This window comes from Helianthus annuus, chromosome 17 (genome assembly GCF_002127325.2).
Source record: "Helianthus annuus cultivar XRQ/B chromosome 17, HanXRQr2.0-SUNRISE, whole genome shotgun sequence".
In the NCBI taxonomy this organism is placed as follows: domain Eukaryota; kingdom Viridiplantae; phylum Streptophyta; class Magnoliopsida; order Asterales; family Asteraceae; genus Helianthus; species Helianthus annuus.
The window spans coordinates 96,120,426-96,142,255 of NC_035449.2; the positions used below are offsets into that span (position 1 = coordinate 96,120,426).

The following is a 21,830-nucleotide window of genomic DNA, read 5'->3' on the forward strand; positions in this document are numbered from 1 at the left end:
ATCTTCGATGCAAATCATTGAGGTTTAATTTTAGATGAAATGCTACAGGATCAATATCCAGTTGATAATCGCACATTAGAAAACCTGATATGTGTAGAGTTGATGAAAAGCTATTTGGACTCTTGCTTTGGTCAAAAGTTGTCTTTTATTGTAAACAAAAAAAAAAGGTTTAGTTTGGGATTTAATTAATATGAAATTGAATGAAATTGCAACTTTATTCTTTAATTACATACACGTCTAATGTTTTGTTTACAATAACTTCTAATTTCTACAACTAGAAGATTGGCCTGCCCGTGTTGCGGGGCGGGCAAGGAAGGAAGAAACACGAATCACTACCAGGGCAAGGAAGAAAAACGAATCACTACCATACATAACCACCGCATTCAAATATGAAAAACACGAAGGTTGTATCGTTTTTATACTTCAAGTTATCCTTTATGTAACCTTCAGATTCGTTTACCACAGCCTTTGTGGTGACAACTTCTAACGATTAATCACCTCTTCTCTTTTCCCCTCTTTTTTCCCCATATTATTCTTCACTCAGCCAACTAGGCCTGTAAATGAACCGAACGAACACGAACATATAATCGAACATATTTTTTTGTTCGTGTTCGTTCATTAAGAAATCGGGCATGTTCGTGTTCGTTCATGTTCATTCGTTTAAAGCCTAAACAAACAGTTCACGAACATTAACGAACACAAACGAACATAAACAAAAAAAAAATTAACTGAACATATTTGAATGAACATAAATTAACATGATTGAACAAACAAGTCTAATATATTACAATTCATCTGAAAACATATCTAAATTATAGTTCATAAATATACTAATTAGTCATATTAATATAAGTAGTTAGAAAACCTAATATTTATATAAATCTAACTATTTATGTATTTACTAAAATTTAAACGAACGTTCATGAACATAAATGAACGAACACAAGGTGTGTTCATGTTTGTTCATTTAATCAAAACGACGTGTTCGTTCGTTTATTAAATAAACGAACATAAACGAATTTCCCGCCGAACAAGTTCATGAACGTTCGGTTCGTTTACAGGCCTACACTCAACCCTAAATCACTCCAAATCCAATCAATACAACAACAATTTGATTATCTCAGATCACCAAACCTCACATCACTTCCAAAATTCACACATTCGTATTATATACCTGAAAAATATCATCCTACGAATGCAACAATAGGTAGCTGCACATGATCACTAAACTGCATCAACAATAGAAAACATAATACCAAAACTTTCTACCTTATTTTGATTTGCAAAGTGCCAAAGATGAAATATTCCACCTCCCTTTGGGTATACTTCCACGCCAAAAGAAGAAGATAACAATGAGACACGTCATCCTGTTTACAAAGAACCAAAAGCCATCCTCTAAGATAAAAGATAAGATAACGCAATCTATCTAAATGTTTACAAAATTATCACCTGTATAAAGGAAAGTACCGAATGATCTGAGTATTGCTGTTCAAAAAATAGCTACATAACATCATCCTATAGAAACAGGAAGAATACCATTACAGTCTGAAACATGTGTGTATACTATATAAAGTAAGGAAAGGATGTAGGTATTGTACAAAACCGAAAAAAAAAATCACAACAAATGTAATTTAAATTTAGGCTTGTTGTAACTTCAAGTTAGTTGAGAATAATCGCCAAATGCACAACAGCAGTATCATGTTATTGTAGTACTTATTCACATTTATAGGGAAAAAAGCTTTCTTTTTGAGCATTTTAGCTGTGGTCTAGGACCAATTTGGAATAAAACTATCTTTAATCTGAGTTTAACTTTTCTTTAATCAATCACACTTGGCTGTTAAGACTTAAACCTTAAAAATATTTTTTTTGTTTTTTGTTCCTCTCAGTTAGCTACAGGTTATAAGTTTTGTGTTTGGACTCTTATAGTTTGGTTTTTATTTGTTTTTAAACAAATAAACAAATCATAAGCTACACAATGCATTTATTTAAATGAACACCTAATTAATAATTTCTTAAATAATTAAAAACTTAGTTACATCACTAAAATGCTAAGTAGTTAATGCGGTAAAATAGCGGATATCGGTCAAGGACCGATATTTGAGATATCGGTTATCGCGGTGGGATATCGCTAATTTTAATAACATGCTAAATTTATATATATAGCAATTTAACACTAACAATTGTAATAAGTAAGAACTGACTAAGACTTAAAACACTAACATTTAACAGTAACAACTAACAATTAAGACTTAAAACACTAATAGCAGCAATAAGAAGAAACATGAACAGTAGAAATAAAAAGAATGGTACTGATATCGTGAAAATCGGTAATTTATCGATCAAATATCGGTCCTATATCGGTCAAATATCGGACAATATCGCTGATATTATCGGTACTGATATTCTGACCGATATTTTGTACCGCTATCTGGGCAGGGGACCGATAACCGATATATCACTGAGATATATCGGGATATTAACTACATAGCTAAAATGAAAATAAAAACAACCAAACTTAACTTGATCACCAAACGTGTATATATAATGCTCTTATTTAAGTTCTCTAATCAACAACTATAATGCAGTAGAGGCATTCTTATCTTATTTCTTCAATAAGTTTCCCATACTTAATATTTTTTTTGAAATAAATATATTAAAAAGTAAGTAACGATAATATTTATTAAAATATATTAAATATACAATTTAAGTTCATTACATCAAATTGACTGCATATGTCAGTTATCTAAGAAAACACAATTCTCAGAACCCAAATCAAAGCAATAAAATCTCACTAAAAAATGGATCAAATAAGAGTACCAGTTCTATAAGCTCCTTTGCTTTTGTTGAGGATTGGGTCAGGACTCATGAGAGTAGACTCCATAAGCTTTTCCTAAACAAGCAGAGCAAATAATTTGATAAATAATTGGTTTATTGATAAAATCATCTGTTTCCATGTAGTCCATTCAAAGTAATTGGTCAACATTGCCACCTTTGTATTAGAGATCAACTAACATCAATATTACCTTTTCACATTAGGGGACTGGGGGGTGGTACGTGATGGGTACCCCATCACTTGTGAAAAACTTTAACGCACCACCGCCACCGTAAATTATAACGCGTTAACATTATAACGCGTGTTAAATATCACGCGTGGAAAAATTGACAAAAACTATCATTGTGCATGTGATGTTGACAACATGGCAGTGCTTGAGGTGGCAGGTGTAATTGAGGTTGAAAAGGGTGGCCAGCCAAAGGAATAATAAATAGCTTTTGTTTCAATATTGACTGATTTTTTTATATAACTGTTCAATTATTTATTAAAACTTAAACGTGAGGAGGCATATATTCAACACTTGCCCGAAAAAAAAATAGTGATTTAAACGTTTATTACAACCGCACAACAATCTCGACGAACCATTTAAGTCGATCGTACTTCAACGCAAACGCAAGATATGTGAAAAGTGGGTTTGGAAGATGCCTTAGATGAAATTTATAATTTATAATTTTAGTGTTTTATTGTTAATTTATAATTTAAAAAAAATAAAAAGAAGTTGTGAGTGATGGAATTCCATCACTAGTGATGACCACCGCCACTAAAAATAGCTTGTGAGTGATGAAATAATGGTTGATGACATAGCGGAACTTGATTGGATGTTGTGAGTGATGAGTGATTACCATCCCCACTCCCCTTAGCATTATTGCCCAAAAGCAATTATGGACATTCAATATCACCCTATCAACCAATGTTTTAAAAACCGGTAAATATCGGCCGGTTATACCGGTATTACCATTTTCAGATGTAAATCCGGTACGAAACACCCCGGTAAATAAGTGAAACGACATAAGGTTTGTACCGGCGGTAAAATCCGATATACCTGTCACACCCCAACTGATGGCGTAATCATCGGGGCATGGCACTGAGCGGAACAGATTGTTCAGAAGTTTCCATAACAACTATCTATATAATCCAGTTAAAGATACGTCCCATACCGTATCCCGAATAAACAAATACATTATTACAGATAACATCCAAACAAGTAGTTTTGTTCCGACAACTCAGATTTAAGTTAATACAAAACATAAATATTGTTCAAATGCTCCTAAAGACCCAGCCTGACAAGATCTACAGACAACTATGCCCTAGTTGCTTGTTCCTGACAGACAACTATTTGTTGGGGGCCTCTAAAGCTTTATTCTAGCTTCACTTCCCTAGCAAGCAATTATCTTAAACACCTGTCACATACGTTAAAATAAAGTCAATACATAAAATGTAAAGGAGAGCATACAAGTTTAATAATAATAGCATATAGAGTTCGAATAGTTTACGCATAACCAGCACATACACAGAGGGAAATGATGCATGTTAATTATCGACATGGACCTATCGATACCAACGACTGCGGGTTGACTGTCCGAGACAGTTCGCAATACATGATTACCACTGTAATCCATGCAAATAATTGTCCTTAACAATCCCCGTGTGAACGGGCGCTGAGTCCAAACTATAGTACTACGTTGCTAAGGCAGGTAGAAAGCATTCCACGTGTAAACATAACAACAAGCATACGTTTAGTCACGTAATACATGCAATCGGTTAGCGTTCAAATAGTTTGAATAGTGTGTTCGATTGTGATTTTGATAAGTAACGTATGTAACACCTAAAAGTGCTAAAGCAGAAAGGGTTCGAGTATACTCACAGTGATTGGTTATGGATTGAAGAGAGCGTTGAGAGTAGGGTTAGCCTGAATAGTTCGATAGCATAACAATAAGTAACGCGGAAAATGCAAACAAGTGTGGATGGATCGAATAGCCTGGTCGATCGAACAGCAGGTTCGATCGAACAGGCTGTTCGTTCGGTTAACAGTCCTGTTCGATCGGCCGGTAGGCTCGATCGGCTGGACCATCCGAGTGGGTTGTTTCTTCCTCTGATGTGTTTGTGTATGATGGTTTGAACTTTTGAAGTTTCGTTGTAGCATTTGAGGACACTGAAGTGTTCTTACCTTTCAGGTCGATCGATCGAACGGTCTGTTCGATCGGCCGGCTTAACCGATCGGCTAGGAACTTCAGAAGTAGTTCTCAGCAGGATGTCACTCGATCGAACAGCCTGTTCGATCGGCTGACACTCCATACTATGAACGAGTTGCAAAATCGATTAAGTGTTGAAGCATAGTATCTCATGATCCGAAGAGTAATGTTTACCAAATCGAGTAGCATATTCGATCGAACACCACTTCGTCAATATCATACTTCATGAAGTTTTGAAAAAGTGTGGGACCATGTGCTAGCCGATCGGCTGGCCCGGCCGATCGGCTGGTATGTTCGATCGGCTGGGCTGTTCGTTCGAACAGCCTAGCCGTTCGGCCAGCAGTTCTGACCTGGTCGGCCTTTCGTCTACCACTTGGCTGTTTTGGTTGTTTTGATATGATTTTGAGGTATTTTGACGACGAGTTAAACCATAGAACGTGGGTTCTTACTTGCTGCACTGGTTCGGACAGCAATCACCCAAGTCTGGCCGGTGAACTGTTCAGAACGGTAGTTTGATGTTTAACCCGAAATCGGTGAACCTCGTAGATAGAATCCGAATCTTGAACCTCTTGACTGTTAGAATGATTAGTTAGTTTGTTCGAGCTCCGTTTCTATTGGTTTTAAAGTTTGAGTGTAAAAAAGTTGAAAGAAAGTTGGAAATCCTTCCATGAAAATGTTAAGATTCTTACAAATCCTAGTTTGTTTATGTGGAAATCGGTCAGATCTAAGCTATTCACGGTTGAATGAGGCCAAAGTATGATGTTCTTCAAGAACTCCATGATGACATCACCCAAGAACACTTAGATCTTGGTGATTTCACGGTTAGAAATCAAGTTTTGAAAGATAGAAAGGTGTAGAATCATGTAATGATTAAAAATGTACAAGAATTAGAGTGAAAACTTACCGGATGTGAGAGAAATCTGAGAAAAGGTGAAGAACAAGGGCTGGTTCGGTCAGAGCTTTCCAAAAGTAGAAAGAGTGACAATGACAGGGCTGTTTATAGGCTCCAAAAGAGGAAAGTGGTAACCGATCGGCCAGGGTCTCCGATCGGCTGGGCTGCTCGATCGAACAACATGTTCGATCGGCTAGCCTGTTTGATCAGGAACCCCTTTTCGAGTATTTCGCGACGGTTTTCGATATTTCGATTTCGATGGACGATGATACGAATACGGTAGAGTTCCTAGTCAAATTACTTTCAGTCCCAACTACTATATCTAACATACAATCATCTATAATTCACGTTTTGATGTCGGTTTCGATTGAGTTTGATTGCTTTTCGAGTTTCGATTCGATTGATTCGATTGAATACCACACAAAACATAAAGTAAACACGCACAAGTAACACATAAGGCACACACACACGTAAGTATTACCACACCAGTTTCGCATAGTTCGAGTCTTGAGTTCGATTGATGAGTCGATTAACTTGATTATTGATTGAATAACTTTATCGCATTGTTACTTCCTACTATTCACAGTCGTAAATCGGTCGCATTGATTAAACATTCGATCATTTCATTTAGACAACACTTACTCCACATAATACAAAAATAAGAAAAGACCATTAACAGTCAAAGAAGTCCGAGTTGACTTGGACTTTGACTTTGACTTTGGCATTCGAAAACACGGGGTGTTACAGCCTCCCCTTGTTTAGGGAATTTTGTCCCGAAATTAGGCTCGAAGCTGCACATCACCGTGAGTCATTTACCAATTTGACGTTTCAGATCTTTATTTAAACAGTTGCGGGTACTTGGCCTTCATGTCGCTTTCAAGTTCCCAAGTGAACTCTGCGCCTCGCTTGCCTTCCCATCGGACCTTCACGATAGGGATGCGTGAGCACCTGAGTTGCTTGGTTTGGCGATCCATGATTTCGACAGGATTTTCCACGAAGTGTAAGGTTTCGTTGACCTGAAGATCGTCGAGTGGTACGATTAGATCATGATCAGCAAGGCATTTTCGGAGGTTAGACACATGGAAAGTCGGGTGGACGTTACTGAGTTCCTCCGGTAGTTCGAGTCTGTAGGCGACTTTTCCGATCCCTTCCAGAATCTTAAAAGGTCCAACATATCGAGGCGCTAGTTTCCCTTTCTTGCCGAATCTGACTACACCCTTCCAAGGTGATACCTTTAGGAGTACGTAGGCGCCAACGTCAAATTCAAGGGGCTTCCGTCTTCTATCGGCGTAACTTTTCTGTCTACTCCGAGCTTTTATGAAGTTGTCTCGAATTTGATGGATTTTGTCAGTCGTTTCTTGTAAAATCTCGGGACCGGTTAATTGCGAATGACCGATCTCGTGCCACACAATAGGCGATCGACATCTCCTTCCATATAAAGCCTCGAATGGTGCCATCTGGATGCTGGCATGATAGCTGTTATTATACGAGAATTCGACTAGCGGCAAGTGTTTGTTCCAACTACCACCAAAATCTATGACACACGCACGGAGCATGTCTTCAAGAGTACGGATCGTTCTCTCAGTCTGTCCGTCGGTTTGTGGATGGAATGCAGTACTCAGATTAAGCGACGTACCAAGAGCCGCTTGAAAAGTTTCCCACAATCGAGAAGTAAACCGCGCATCACGGTCAGAGATGATGTCGCGAGGCGTACCATGATTACAAATGATCTCGTCGGTGTAGATCTGGGCTAGTCGTTCCACCTTATAGTCTTCTCGTATCGGCAAAAAGTGGGCTGATTTTGTTAGACGATCAACTATAACCCAAATACTGCCGTGACCTGATGGCGTGGGCGAGAGTTTCGTTATGAAATCCATAGCTATACTGTCCCACTTCCACATAGGTATCGGCGGTTGTTCGAGTAAGTCAGAAGGTCTTTGATGTTCAGCCTTGACTCTTGCGCAAGTTAAGCAACTTCCAACGTAAAGAGCGATATCACGTTTCATACCCGGCCACCAGTACTTGTAACGAAGATCCTGGTACATTTTATCGGCACCGGGATGAATGGAATATCGGGAATTGTGGGCTTCATTCATGATAATCTTTCGCAGATCAGTTCGCTTAGGGATCCAAATTCGGTCCAGATAGTAGAAAATCCCATCTGCTTTGCTTACAAGCTGAGCTCCATCGTGATAGACCCTTTCTTTCTTCAAGGTGCGTTCATTAAAACACGCATGCTGGGCTTCGCAGATGAGGGCTTCGAGATTATGCTGGGCTTGAACGTTTCGGATACTGAGCACATAACTCTTTCTGCTGAGCGCGTCGGCAACCACATTGAGTTCTACCCATAGGCGTTGACGCATATTAAGTCCCCTTTGATTAAAGATATGTTGTAAACTCCTGTGATCAGTGTAGATTGTACACTTGGTGCCATACAGGTAGTGTCGCCAAATCTTTAATGCAAAGACAACCGCGCCTAGCTCGAGGTCATGGGTTGTATAGTTCTTCTCGTGGATCTTGAGCTGTCGAGATGCGTAAACTATAACCTTGTCTCGCTGCATGAGAACACAACCAAGACCAAGGTTGGAAGCATCACAGTAGACAATGAAATCGTTGCTTCCGTCGGGCAGCGTAAGAATCGGTGCGTTGCACAACATGTGCTTGAGGGTTTAAAAGGCAGACTCTTGTGCGGTTCTCCACACAAAAGGCTTGTCTCTATGAGTAAGAGTGGTACGCGGCACATCGATTTTAGAGAATCCTTCGATAAATCGTCGATAATAGCCCGCTAGTCCGAGAAAAGAACGAACTTCAGACGGGTTCTTAGGCGTAATCCAACTTCTGACGGCTTCAATCTTCGCGGGATCGACGTGTATTCCCTGACTATTCACGATGTGACCCAGAAACTGAACCTCTTCTAACCAGAATTCACACTTGGAGAACTTGGCATAGAGTTGGTTCCCCTGAAGTAACTCGAGAACCAAACGTAGATGTTGCGCGTGTTTGGCTTTCGATTTGGAATAGATCAAGACATCGTCGATAAACACGATAACGAAATGGTCTAGAAATGGCTTACACACGCGATTCATCAGATCCATAAAGACCACGGGTGCGTTAGTTAAACCAAAAGGCATAACAACGAATTCATAATGGCCATATCGGGTTCGAAAAGCGGTTTTGGGGATGTCTTCCTCTTGAATCCGCAATTGATGATAGCCTGAACGTAGATCGATCTTCGAGAAACACTTGGCACCTTGTAGTTGATCAAATAGGTCGTCGATTCGGGGCAAAGGGTATCGGTTCTTGATGGTTAGCTTATTCAACTCCCGATAATCGATGCACATCCGGAACGACCTGTCCTTCTTTTTGACGAAAAGGACTGGCGCGCCCCAAGGAGAGGTGCTTGGGCGAATAAAGCCTTTTTCGAGTAATTTTAGGAGTTGGTTTGAGAGTTCCCGCATTCGGATGGAGCGAGTCGATAAGGAGCTTTGGCAACGGGGTTAGCTCTAGGAATAAGGTCAATACGAAAGTCGATATCACGACTTGGCGGGAGTCCTGGGAGATCATCAGGAAACACGTGAGGGAATTCACAAACAACAGGTACCTGGTCTACCGCCATTTCTTTCTTTTCTTTCTTCGCTACTACAATGTTGGCCAAGAAGGCTCGGTATTCCTTGCGAAGATACTTGCTGGCATGAACACATGACATAAGCTTGAGACCTTTCGACGCTGTTTCACCGTATACACATAGAAGATCATCATTTGCGAGCGAGAATCGAATCATCTTTTCAAAGCACACAACTTCAGCATGGTTTTCGCGAAGAAAGTCCATGCCTACTATGACGTCAAAACTTCCGAGTTGCATCGGAATAAGTCGATTGGAAAGATGTGATTGTTGAGCTCCAGAGTACAATCACGGAGAACAGAGTTAACGGCGACAGTTCTTCCAGTAGCGACTTCGACTTCGAATGACGAGGACAGATAAGAGCGCTTACGACTAAGGAGCTTCTCGAATTCAAACGACACGAAGCAGTTATTGGCTCCAGTATCAAACAAACATGATGCATAAATACCATTCACAAGGAACGTACCATTAACCACGTTGTTATCCGCCTGAGCCTGACGGGCATTGATGTTGAAGGTTCGAGCATCGGCTGCTTGCTGCTGTTGCTAAGGCTGCTGTTGTTGCTGCTGGGGCTCTTGCTTAACCACCCTGTTCGGGCACCTGTTTGCAAAGTGGTTAGGATCACCACATGCAAAGCAGACTTGAGCATTAACTGCAGGTGCTTGAGCTGCTTGTTGGCCTTGAGGGGCGGGGAGTAGAGCTTGGTTGACAGTAGCTTGCATTGGGGCTTGACGGGAACCAAAGCGACAGTTCACAGTGAAATGACCGTAAAGGTTGCAGTGAGCGCAAAAACGACAGGCTAGACCCACTGGATAATGATACGAGCATGTCGGGCAGAGCGGGTGAGAGCCTGTGTATGCACGCTTTGCTGGCGGTGCATTAATCACTGGAGCTGAGCGGTGGTGCTGTTGCTGCTGAGCTGGTACAGCTCGTAGAGGAGCAGCAGTTGTTGCGGCAGCACAGCTCTTGTTGTTGGAGCTGTTGTTGTTGTTCTTCTTCCTTCTTCTTGATGACTTGGAGGGTTGAGCAGATGAGTCGGTGGGTGCTGCGGTGGTGGCTTGGTGCAGAGACTTGGTTTGCTTATCCCAAAAGCCAGACTTTACTCGCTTGTCATTGATCTCAGCGGAGAGTAGGTAAGTCTCTTCAATCGTTGCTGGCTTGGCGGCGTGAACAAAGTCGGCTACACAATCGGGCAGAGCTCGAATGTACTTCTTGATGGTTTGATCTGGGGTCTTGACCTGATCGGGACATATGATGCTGAGCTGCTTGAAACGAGCAGTGAGAGCAGCGTTGTCTCCATCCTTCTGCTTGATAGTCCAAAACTCGTCCTCCAGCTTTTGGCGTTCATGAGGAGGGCAGAATTCATCGATCATAATTGCCTTTAACTCCTCCCATGTTAGCTCGTAAGCTGCATCATTTCCGCGCTTGTTCCTTTCGGCTGTCCACCAGTCTAGAGCACGAGACTGGAAGACGCCTGTAGCATTGAGAGTGCGGAGATTTTCAGGACATCCGCTCTGGCGCAGAGTGACTTCGACTGAGTCGAACCAATGGAACATGGCAGTAGGGTCATCTTCTCCGGTGAACTCTTTGGGTCCGCATGCTTTGAACTGCTTGAAACTGAAAGTAGCCTTGTTTGCATCTTTGGGAGCGTCTATTCGCGATTCTTCAGACGACTTGCTGGCGTTTTCATAAACGTTGCTCACAGCCTTTGCTACGCTTTTGGCGATGATGGCGGCGAGACGCTTGTCCCTCTTCTCCTGACGAGTCAGGTGGTGTCGGGATCCAGACGACGACATGGCCTGCAACAGACATCGTCACGGGACTCAACACAACGAAATAGAATCTCACCTCACACGTCTAGACTACTAAAGCTTAGGAACACGTCAAAACACATATCACATAAAGACATAGGCACATAACCACAGATACACGTAATCATAGAGCACAGAAGCACATAAAGCACATAGATCACGAAAGCACACAAGCACGTAGAGCACAGAAACATATAAACACAGAACACGTTCCTATTTAACTGTAGAGGTAGTTAATGCCTCGTAATTCCCCTATAAGCACATAGAGCATTCTAACTACCTCAAGATCCTATCATTCAAAGCTCGCGAGTCGTTCGTATATAGCGCTCGCGTATAGTATATCGAATAGTATCGCATAGTCGTATAACATAGCATAGCATAGTACCGTCTAGATTGTAACTGAATATCGAATTGAGATAGAATAGCAATGTGAGTCGTGCGTGTTGATTGAAATGGCAGTAAAATCGAATAATATCCAAAAAATAAGCACATAAACAGACAAAGCACACATAAACACATAAAATCAACGAGTCATCAGAGTTTGTGGTTGCGGGCTCAAAATCGAAACACATGAGAAATAGATTGTCTGCGACTACTAGACATCGACTACCCAAAGCGATTCGACTATTCACAGTAGACTTGTCGTCACTTTTTGACTTTCAGGATCGCGTTTCTGCCTCGATTCTTGGGCATTCCATGCGTATTCCCTAGGTCATACTTGTGAGTTCAGGTCGTTGGAGTCCGTCGAGGCTTTGGTGAGATAAAAACATGTCCGGAACAAGTTGCCAAGATTCGGGTTTCACCCCTGGCTTAGCAATTTCTTCCTTGTTTTCAGGGAAATTGAGGAAGTTGAGCAGAATATTCGGTCGAGAGTTTGCGGTTTCCACACCTATTCCCGATGAATAATCTCCTCTTTTGTGAATAAATTACAGCCGGAACAAATAATTTAGTCGAGAGTTTTGAGGCTTTCACACCTAATCTTGACCAAATTACTCGTTCGGCGTCAGATGATGAGGTGATAGCTGTGTAGTGCAAAGCAAGAATAATGAGGCATATAGGCTTGGTCGGTTGGTTCCTAACTATAGTCTAGGTCTCTAAGACAACGACCCGGACTAGGTCGTGTCTAGCCTAATTCCCTATAGTTATGGCTCTGATACCAATCTGTCACACCCCATCCGATGGCGGAATCATCGGGGCATGGCACTGAGCGGAACAGATTGTTTAGAAGTTTCCATAACAACTATCTATATAATCCAGTTAAAGATACGTCCCATACCGTATGCCGAATAAACAACTACATTATTACAGATAACATCCAAACAAGTAGTTCTGTTCCGACAACTCAGATTTAAGTTAATACAAAACATAAATATTGTTCAAATGCTCCTAAAGACCCAGCCTGACAAGATCTACAGACAACTAGGCCCTAGTTGCTTGTTCCTGACAGACAACTATTTGTTGGGGGCCTCTAAAGCTTTATTCTAGCTTCACTTCCCTAGCAAGCAATTATCTTAAAGACTTGTCACATACGTTAAAATAAAGTCAATACATAAAATGTAAAGGTGAGCATACAAGTTTAATAATAATAGCATATAGAGTTCGAATAGTTTACGCATAACCAGCACATACACAGAGGGAAATGATGCATGTTAATTATCGACATGGACCTATCGATACCAACGACTGCGGGTTGACAGTCCGAGACAGTTCGCAATACATGATTACCACCGTAATCCATGCAAGTAATTGTCCTTAACAACCCCCATGTGAACGGGCGCTGAGTCCAAACTATAGTACTACGTTGCTAAGGCAGGTAGACAACATTCCACGTGTAAACATAACAACAAGCATACATTTAGTCACGTAATACATGCAATCGGTTAGCGTTCAAATAGTTTGAATAGTGTGTTCGATTGTGATTTTGATAAGTAACGTATGTAACACCCAAAAGTGCTAAAGCAAAAAGGGTTCGAGTATACTCACAGTGATTGGTTATGGATTGAAGGGATCGCTCAGAGTAGGGTTAGCCTGAATAGTTCGATAGCATAACGATAAGTAACGCGGAAAATGCAAACAAGTGTGGATGGATCGAATAGCCTGGTCGATCGAACAGCAGGTTCGATCGAACGGGTTGTTCGTTAGGTTAACAGTCCTGTTCGATCGGCCAGTAGGCTCGATCGGCTGGACCATCCGAGTGGGTTGTTTCTTCCTTTGATGTGTTTGTGTATGATGGTTTGAACTTTTGAAGTTTCCGTTGTAGCATTTGAGGACACTGAAGTGTTCTTACCTTTCAGGTCGATCGATCGAACGGTCTGTTCGATCGGCCGGCTTAACCGATCGGCTAGGAACTTCAGAAGTAGTTCTCAGCAGGATGTCACTCGATCGAATTGCCTATTCGATCGGCTGGCACTCTATAGTACGAACGAGTTGCAAAATCGATTAAGTGTTGAAGCATAGTATCTCATGATCCGAAGAGTAATGTTTACCAAATCGAGTAGCATATTCGATCGAACACCACTTCGTCAATATCATACTTCATGAAGTTTTGAAAAAGTGTGGGACCATGTGCTAGCTGATCGGCTGGCCCGGCCGATCGGCTGGTATGTTCGATCGGCTGGGCTGTTCGTTCGAACAGCCTAGCCGTTCGGCCAGCAGTTCTGACCTGGTCGGCCTTTTGTCTACCACTTGGCTGTTTTGGTTGTTTTGATATGGTTTTGAGGTATTTTGACGACGAGTTAAACCATAGAACGTGGGTTCTTACTTGTTGCACTGGTTCGGACAGTAATCACCCAAGTCCGGCCGGTGAACTGTTCGGAACGGTAGTTTGATGTTTAACCCGAAATCGGTGAACCTCGTAGATAGAATCCGAATCTTGAACCTCTTGACTGTTAGAATGATTAGTTAGTTGGTTCGAGCTCCGTTTCTATTGGTTTTAAAGTTTGAGTGTAAAAGAGTTGAAAGAAAGTTGGAAATCCTTCCATGAAAATGTTAATATTCTTACAAATCCTAGTTTGTTTATGTGGAAATCGGTTAGATCTAAGCTATTCACGGTTGAATGAGGCCAAAGTATGATGTTCTTCAAGAACACCATGATGACATCACCCAAGAACACTTAGGTCTTGGTGATTTCACGGTTAGAAATCAAGTTTTGAAAGATAGAAAGGTGTAGAATCATGTAATGATAAAAAATGTACAAGAATTAGAGTGAAAACTTACCGGAGGTGAGAGAAATCTGAGAAAAGGTGAAGAACAAGGGCTGGTTCGGTCAGAGCTTTCCAAAAGTAGAAAGAGTGACAATGACAGGGCTATTTATAGGCTCCAAAAGAGGAAAGTGGTAACCGATCGGCCAGGGTCTCCAATCGGCTGGGCTGCTCGATCGAACAGCATGTTCGATCAGCTAGCCTGTTCGATCAGTGATTCCTGTTCGATCAGGAACCCCTTTTCGAGTATTTCGTGACGGTTTTCGATATTTCGATGGACGATGATACGAATACGGTAGAGTTCCTAGTCAAATTACTTTCAGTCCCAACTACTATATCTAACATACAATCATCTATAATTCACGTTTCGATGTCGGTTTCGATTGAGTTTGATTGCTTTTCGAGTTTCGATTCGTTTTTCGATTGATTCGATTGAATACCACACAAAACATAAAGTAAACACGCACAAGTAACACATAAGGCACACACACACGTAAGTATTACCACACCAGTTTCACATAGTTCGAGTCTCGAGTTCGATTGATGAGTCGATTTACTTGATTATTGATTGAATAACTTTATCGCATTGTTACTTCCTACTATTCACAGTCGTAAATCGGTCGCATTGATTAAACATTCGATCATTTCATTTAGACAACACTTACTCCACATAATACAAAAATAAGAAAAGACCATTAACAGTCAAAGAAGTCCGAGTTGACTTGGACTTTGGCATTCGAAAACACGGGGTGTTACAATACTGGTTTGAAACGTAATACCGGTACCGGCCCAGGGTTATTTTAGTTTGGGTTGTTACTTAGTTTTATTATATATGTCACTTATCTTACGTAATTTTTATATATTATGATTATTCGTAACTAAAAGTTCTTATTTAATATTGTATGAAACGAAAATAGTTATCCACTAGTTGAGAAGGATTGCGATAATAGTGAGTTTTATCTTTTATGCGAGCGTGAACTTGATGTATTCAACACTCAAATGCCTAAAACATATCGTACACTTTCATTTAAAAGAGTTGGTTGGAAAATTGAATGATTTTTGAATATCTTTTGGATTATTTTTTATTATGGATTTACTTTTGGATCATCTTTTAATATGTAATCATGCATTTTTAGATTAACTTTTGATTTGATGTTGTAATTTATGAAATTATAGAGTTAGCTAGTCAACCCGGTTGAACCGTTCGGTATAACCTAGTTCAACCGGTTGAACCATTTTTTAGCCTAATCCGGTTAATTAAAAAAACCTGTTTTTAAGACATTGTTATCAACAACCTAGTGTATAGCAGTGGTGGCGGCATCACCCACATCTTCGTTGATTTATTTACCTCATAAATCCAAGAAATGAACACTAAGGGGGCGTTTGGTTCACGGAATGTGTAGCAATTGGAATTATCATCCCTATGGGAATTGGAATTTGATTGATTCCTTTGAAATCCATAGATGTGTTTGGTTGATAAATGTATTAATGGAATTATAATTTAAAAACACCTAAAAAGACAAAATTACCCCTAGTTATAAAAAATTGGCAGAAGTTTTAAAAACAACTATCTTAGATAGAAATTCTAAAAAATCCAAAAATTTATAAAAATACAAAAAAAATTCTAAAAATCATAAAAAATTATAAAAATTCAAAAAAAAATCTAAAAATCGAAAAAATTCAAAAGTATCAAAAAAATTAAAAAATTTAAAAAATAATAAAAAGTTCAAAATTTTTTTTTTGATTTTTTAGATTTTTTAGATTTTTTTGGGTTTTTTAGATTTTTTATTACTTTTTTGGATTTTTATTATTTTTTTGATTTTTAGAATTTTTTGATTTTTCAGAACTTTTTGGATTTTTATTAATTTTTTGATTTTTTTAGAGTTTTTTTTATTTTTTTAGAAATTTTTGGATTTTTATTATTTTTATTATTTTTTAGAATTTTTTTCATTTTTTAAAAGTTGTTGAATTTTTTATTATTTTTTTTATTTTTTATTATTTTTTTGGTTTTTTAGAATATTTTGGATTTTTTATTATTTTTTTGATTTTTTAGAATTTTTTTAATTTTTAGAATTTTTAGGATTTTTTATTATTTTTTGATTTTTTTGGTTTTTTTGAATTTTTTGGATTTTTAATATTTTTTAGATTTTTTTATTTTTAAATTTTTTTGGTTTTTTAGAATTTTTTTGGTTTTTTAGATTTTTTATTATTTTTTTGGATTTTTATTATTTTTTTTATTTTAAAATTTTTTTGATTTTTCAGAATTTTTTGTATTTTTAGATTTTTTTTAAATTTTTTATTATTTTATTGATTTTTTAGAGTTTTTTTGATTTTTTAGATTTTTTTGATTTTTTATTATTTTTTTTATTTTTAAGAATTTTTTGGATTTTTTATTATTTTTTTATATTTTATTATTTTTTAGAATATTTTAGATTTTTATTATTTTTTTGATTTTTTAGAATTTTTTGGATTTCTTATTATTTTTTTGATTTTTTTGGATTTTTTAGAATTTTTTTGATTTTTTATTATTTTTTGGTTTTTAGACAAAAATGAAAGAGATAAGTGGTTATTTCCGTAACTTTGGAAACATTTCCGTGGTTTTTAAACTTTCCTTAGAAATTTAGAAGGAATCTGAATTCCATTAAATAAGGAATTTTGTTGGAATTGAAATCCAATTCCATTCACCTAATTTGTCCAACCAAACACACAAAGGAATGAAATTCAAATTCCAATTCCCTTGAAATCCTATAGATTCCTGTCAACCAAACAGCCTCTAAAATCATTTGCATTTATCTCCCAAACCTCTTTCTATCTTGTTCGTCTGTTAATCTTACTTTCATCAAACATCAATCCAACTCAAGCTTCTGATCCAAACAACAATTAAACTACTCCATACAACAGTAATAACACAAATCAGAGATTAACAGCCTTGTATCTAGAAAATCAAAGAAAGACATTTCAATCTAGAGTTTCAACTGAAAAAAAAAAGATTAATCTTTTTGTTGAATTTCTTTTACATGTACAATAGTTGATTTTCTCAGCCACGCATTTCTACAAGCACCTAGGGTGCAATGTTTTCATCGCAGAAACTAATCAGTCGTTGATCATCACAACCATCAATATTCAAACAGTAACTGAAGAGGTATGGTCCCAATTTCTTGCCCACATGGCAAGGACCACACCACTTTTTTCATCCTACATGGCGCCTACATCAGCAAGATAATCCAGAAGCTTCTAGAAGCTTCTAGAAGAAATCAAGGTGGCACCAAAAATGCTCCATCCGACAAAAAGGACAACACGTGTCACCAGTCATCGAGCGCCATGTAGGCCTGCAACAAATCAAGGAGCAGACCGACAACGCCAGTACGACGTCTCTAACATGAGCAAATGCAAGCGCGCCACGTGTACCACTACACCGGCCATGGCAGAGGAGACCAAGAGGATATTCCCCTTGGTCGGACAGCTGGCGCACAACCACAGCTGGCATAGCCGCTCCTCCCTCCGTCACCCTCCGGCTATAAATAGGACCCTTCATCATTCAGGTTGAATCATCTTACCCTCCATACTCACACACTCAACACACACTGTTTATTCTCCCTCAGAACAGTACTTATTCTCACGCCGGAGCCTGGTTAAGAGGGAAACCCCCATATTCCCCTCTTAACGAGGCTACTGGTGTTGCTGTTTTGCAGGATTCCGTCCATTCCACGAGCAGAGAGAGAGATTGAACCCACAGAAGGAACAACCCCACAGTTTAACCTCAGTGTTATTCCGTGTTTCATCATTGGCGCCATCCGTTTTTTTGCAAAAACCACACTCATCTCTTTTCTCTTCGAAAAACACTCGTCAAAATGGCTGAAACAAACCCTTCACACCAGGTGGATGGAGAAGTTTCTTCCTTTGAGCTCATTTCGGACACAGCACACGTCCAAATGGGCCAAAGGAACGAAATCATCCAAGAAGGTCGGATGAACAACGATTTTCCTAGTATCTTTGGAAGTGCATCCAGGGTTGTTAGCCAAACCACAACTGGACCCACTTTCCAACCTCCAGCTAGGATCATCACCCAAACTACAAATGGAGCCACTTTCCAACCTCTATCTGGGGTAGTCCAACAAACACCCCCACCAGTGCAAACACCAAGCCATGGAGCTGGCCCCTCAGCTCCATCGGAACAAGCACAACTGAACTTCTCTGCACTTCTAGGGCTACCCGAAGGAAAAACTCTGGCTTCCTGGTATACCGAACAGATGGCGTCTATAAATCTCGTTTACACACAACTTAGCGCACAACAAGCTTTGCTTCAAGCGCAAGCCAACCAGTCCGCATTTGTTACTCCACCACAAAGATCTCTGAGTACGCACACAACTCAGCAGATCAATGCACAGAACTTGCGCCCAGAGAAGGGACCTGTGCCAAACATCAGAAAACGAAGTGCGCACGACACGCGCGACACTTATGGCGAAACAGAATGCAATTACGTACAACACTCTCAAAGAAGGCCAATTCAAAGCCGTTTGGGCGCGCGTAACATGAACGCTGAATGGGCCGATGAAGAAGAAGACCCGACGTACAAGGGGGAAAGCACAGTATTCAGCAGATTGCACCCAGATCATGAAGCATACAAACCGCCCAAGCGCGCAGGGTACAACCCAAAAGCAGAACATGACTACACCTTAAGCTATCGTCCAGACGACATGGCTGAAAATTCAAAATTCATCAAGGAAATTGCCACAGCCGCCATAGACAAAACAAAATTGCCACACAACATGGGCAAATACTGATGTGCTAAAAGTGGGTTAATTAAAAACAACTAAAATTACCCTAATCTAGACTCTCTAAGTTTTAAATTTATAAAACAAAGACTATCTAAAACTTAAACCACACGACCGGCAAGTGTACCGATCGATGCAGTATAGTCTAAGGAAGTCCGAGTATCGAACCCAAGAGACTCTACTGATTACGCTAACGACTCTATCTAGACTTAGACTGACACGACTCAACTAATTGTTTATTGATTGGGGGTTTTCTAAATATCCTAAAATTATAATTAAAAATTAACTAAGTTAACTAAACGAACTAGACACGAACTCACACGAAGGCTGAACTCAAGGATGATGAAGGCACTACCTAGACAGGAATCCTGATTGCTTTTAGTTATGATTATAATTGGAAGTTGTCTGCTATGGAACCGGGATCTTGAAATTCTCACCCCTCGGGAAATCTAAGGACCCCTAATCCTTCTCAAGAGCACGCTGAGATCCTCTAAAGGTTGTTAAACTACCGGTTATTAGACTCCTTTACAAGACATCTAATGGGTTTATAAAAGTATCCTACAAGGCTCACTCCCTTACGAGACCTAAACCTAGAATAGGCTTGTTTTCTCAGATAGACTTGCTAGACAGCAGCCAAAAGGTTAACTTCCTAAGAAGGACCCACCTTGCGGTTTAATCACTTAGACTTAGCAATAATCTCGCACCTTACAGCTATTGAGATTAGTAGAACACTTGATTTTATAAGATTACCAATTACTACTTCTAAGGCTACTTACGCAATTTTCACCCTAAAGGATTAAAGATTTATTATGTGATATAGACACTCACCAAAACCTAAAACCCTAGCATGACTCTATTATGTGATAAAGACCGTCACCAAGAATCATGCGAAGCAATAATCAATATTCAAATAACATCAAGCACGCAAACACATCTAACCGATAGAACAAGTCGTTTACAATTTATAAACAATCAATAGCATTCATAAATCCAATATATAATCAAAACATCTAGCAATCAATCATCGATGTCTAGGTAGTTAAAGAAAATTAGCCAAGAACCATAGTCACTAAAAAGATATAAGTCTTGAATATTAAACAATCCATAGTAATCAAGTTTAAAAACACAAAGTTATTAAAAATTGAACACTACTAAATTGCAAACCCGGACTTAAATCTTGATCGCGGCTTGAACCCTCAAACCAATCACCTTCTTCTCTCTTGATCGCCTTTTTGTTCTCCAAATCGAATTTTCTCTTCTTCGTGCGTCCCACTGTTGCCGTCTGATATGCTTTCCAACCCAAATTCTGATGTGCGGCTCTCTTCAAATATCATCTCTATCTTTAACGTAATAGGGCTCCCCAATATATTATTGGCCAACACTCTTAACACTTCACACAAATCGCTGGGCTTCAGCCCTTTGGCGGCCCACACTCCACCAAAACTTGCGCCCAACTGTTTTTCCTTTTTTTAAATCTTGCGTCCCCTCTTCTCCAATTAATAAAGACGGCCACCACTTTTTCCAACAGATTCCACTTCTAATACTTTTGTCCAAGATTTGTAGATATTATTAATATGTTTAGATATCATATGCAACCACCTTCTCTATATAATTGAATTTTCCCTCTAATAATATATCATCTCAAAGAATTATGGCCACCAACTTTAATAATAAAGAGATAGCGGGCCCGGACCAATCACAGAAAATAGCGCCCATTTCACTTCGGTCTCTGGCACCCTACTCTGCCCAACTGGCTGGTGATTTCCATATTACTCGTTTTTGCTCCATTTGCACCAGGACCTGGCAAAACACAAAAGAATATAGTATAATACTAATACTAACAATAATAAATAAAAGGAAAATTGGTATTTAATAAACCAACCTTTAACCAGTTGGTAAATAATAATCCAACCTATAGAATTGGTATATAATAATCCTACCTATCAATATGTTGGTACTCAATGAACTTCCGTTAATTTTTTTTAACTGAAGTTAGTTTTTAAGTTTTATTTATTACACAAACAGTCCCTGTAATTGTAATTTACTAGTTTTAACTATTTTATGAAACAAAAAAACCACTCGAAAATCCTCCTTTTCCTCGATTTGAGGTTTATAAAATAGTTAAAACTAGTAAATTACAACTACAGGGACTGTTTGTGTAATAAATAAAACTTAAAAACTAACTTCAGTTAAAAAAAATTAACGAAAGTTCATTGAGTACCAACATGTTGATAGGTAGGATTATTATATACCAATTCTATAGGCTGGATTATTATTTACCAACTGGTTAAAGGTTGGTTTATTCAATACCAATTTTCCTAAATAAAAACTATACAAAAACTATACAATTTACACGGGACAAACATATGTATTTTACCCTACATCAAATATTCCCACACTTAACCTTTTTTCGTCCTCGAAAAAGAATTATGCAAACGGAATCATAGTCAAGATAGTCATTCGGGCCAAAAGCTTATGTTAATTTATTTAAAATCGAGACATGTG

General features: G+C 38.9%; 1 long non-coding RNA gene across 1 annotated transcript; it reads right to left on the reverse strand.

The window, feature by feature from the left end:
* Positions 1-1,100: 1,100 nt before the first annotated feature.
* LOC110926057 lies at positions 1,101-21,163 on the reverse strand. The gene is made up of 4 exons (XR_002584956.2): positions 20,490-21,163; positions 2,818-2,890; positions 1,450-1,515; positions 1,101-1,367 (listed from the first exon to the last, which is right to left on the reverse strand). It is a non-coding gene; the product is annotated as an uncharacterized LOC110926057 (long non-coding RNA).
* Between the last annotated feature and the right edge of the window lie 667 nt (positions 21,164-21,830).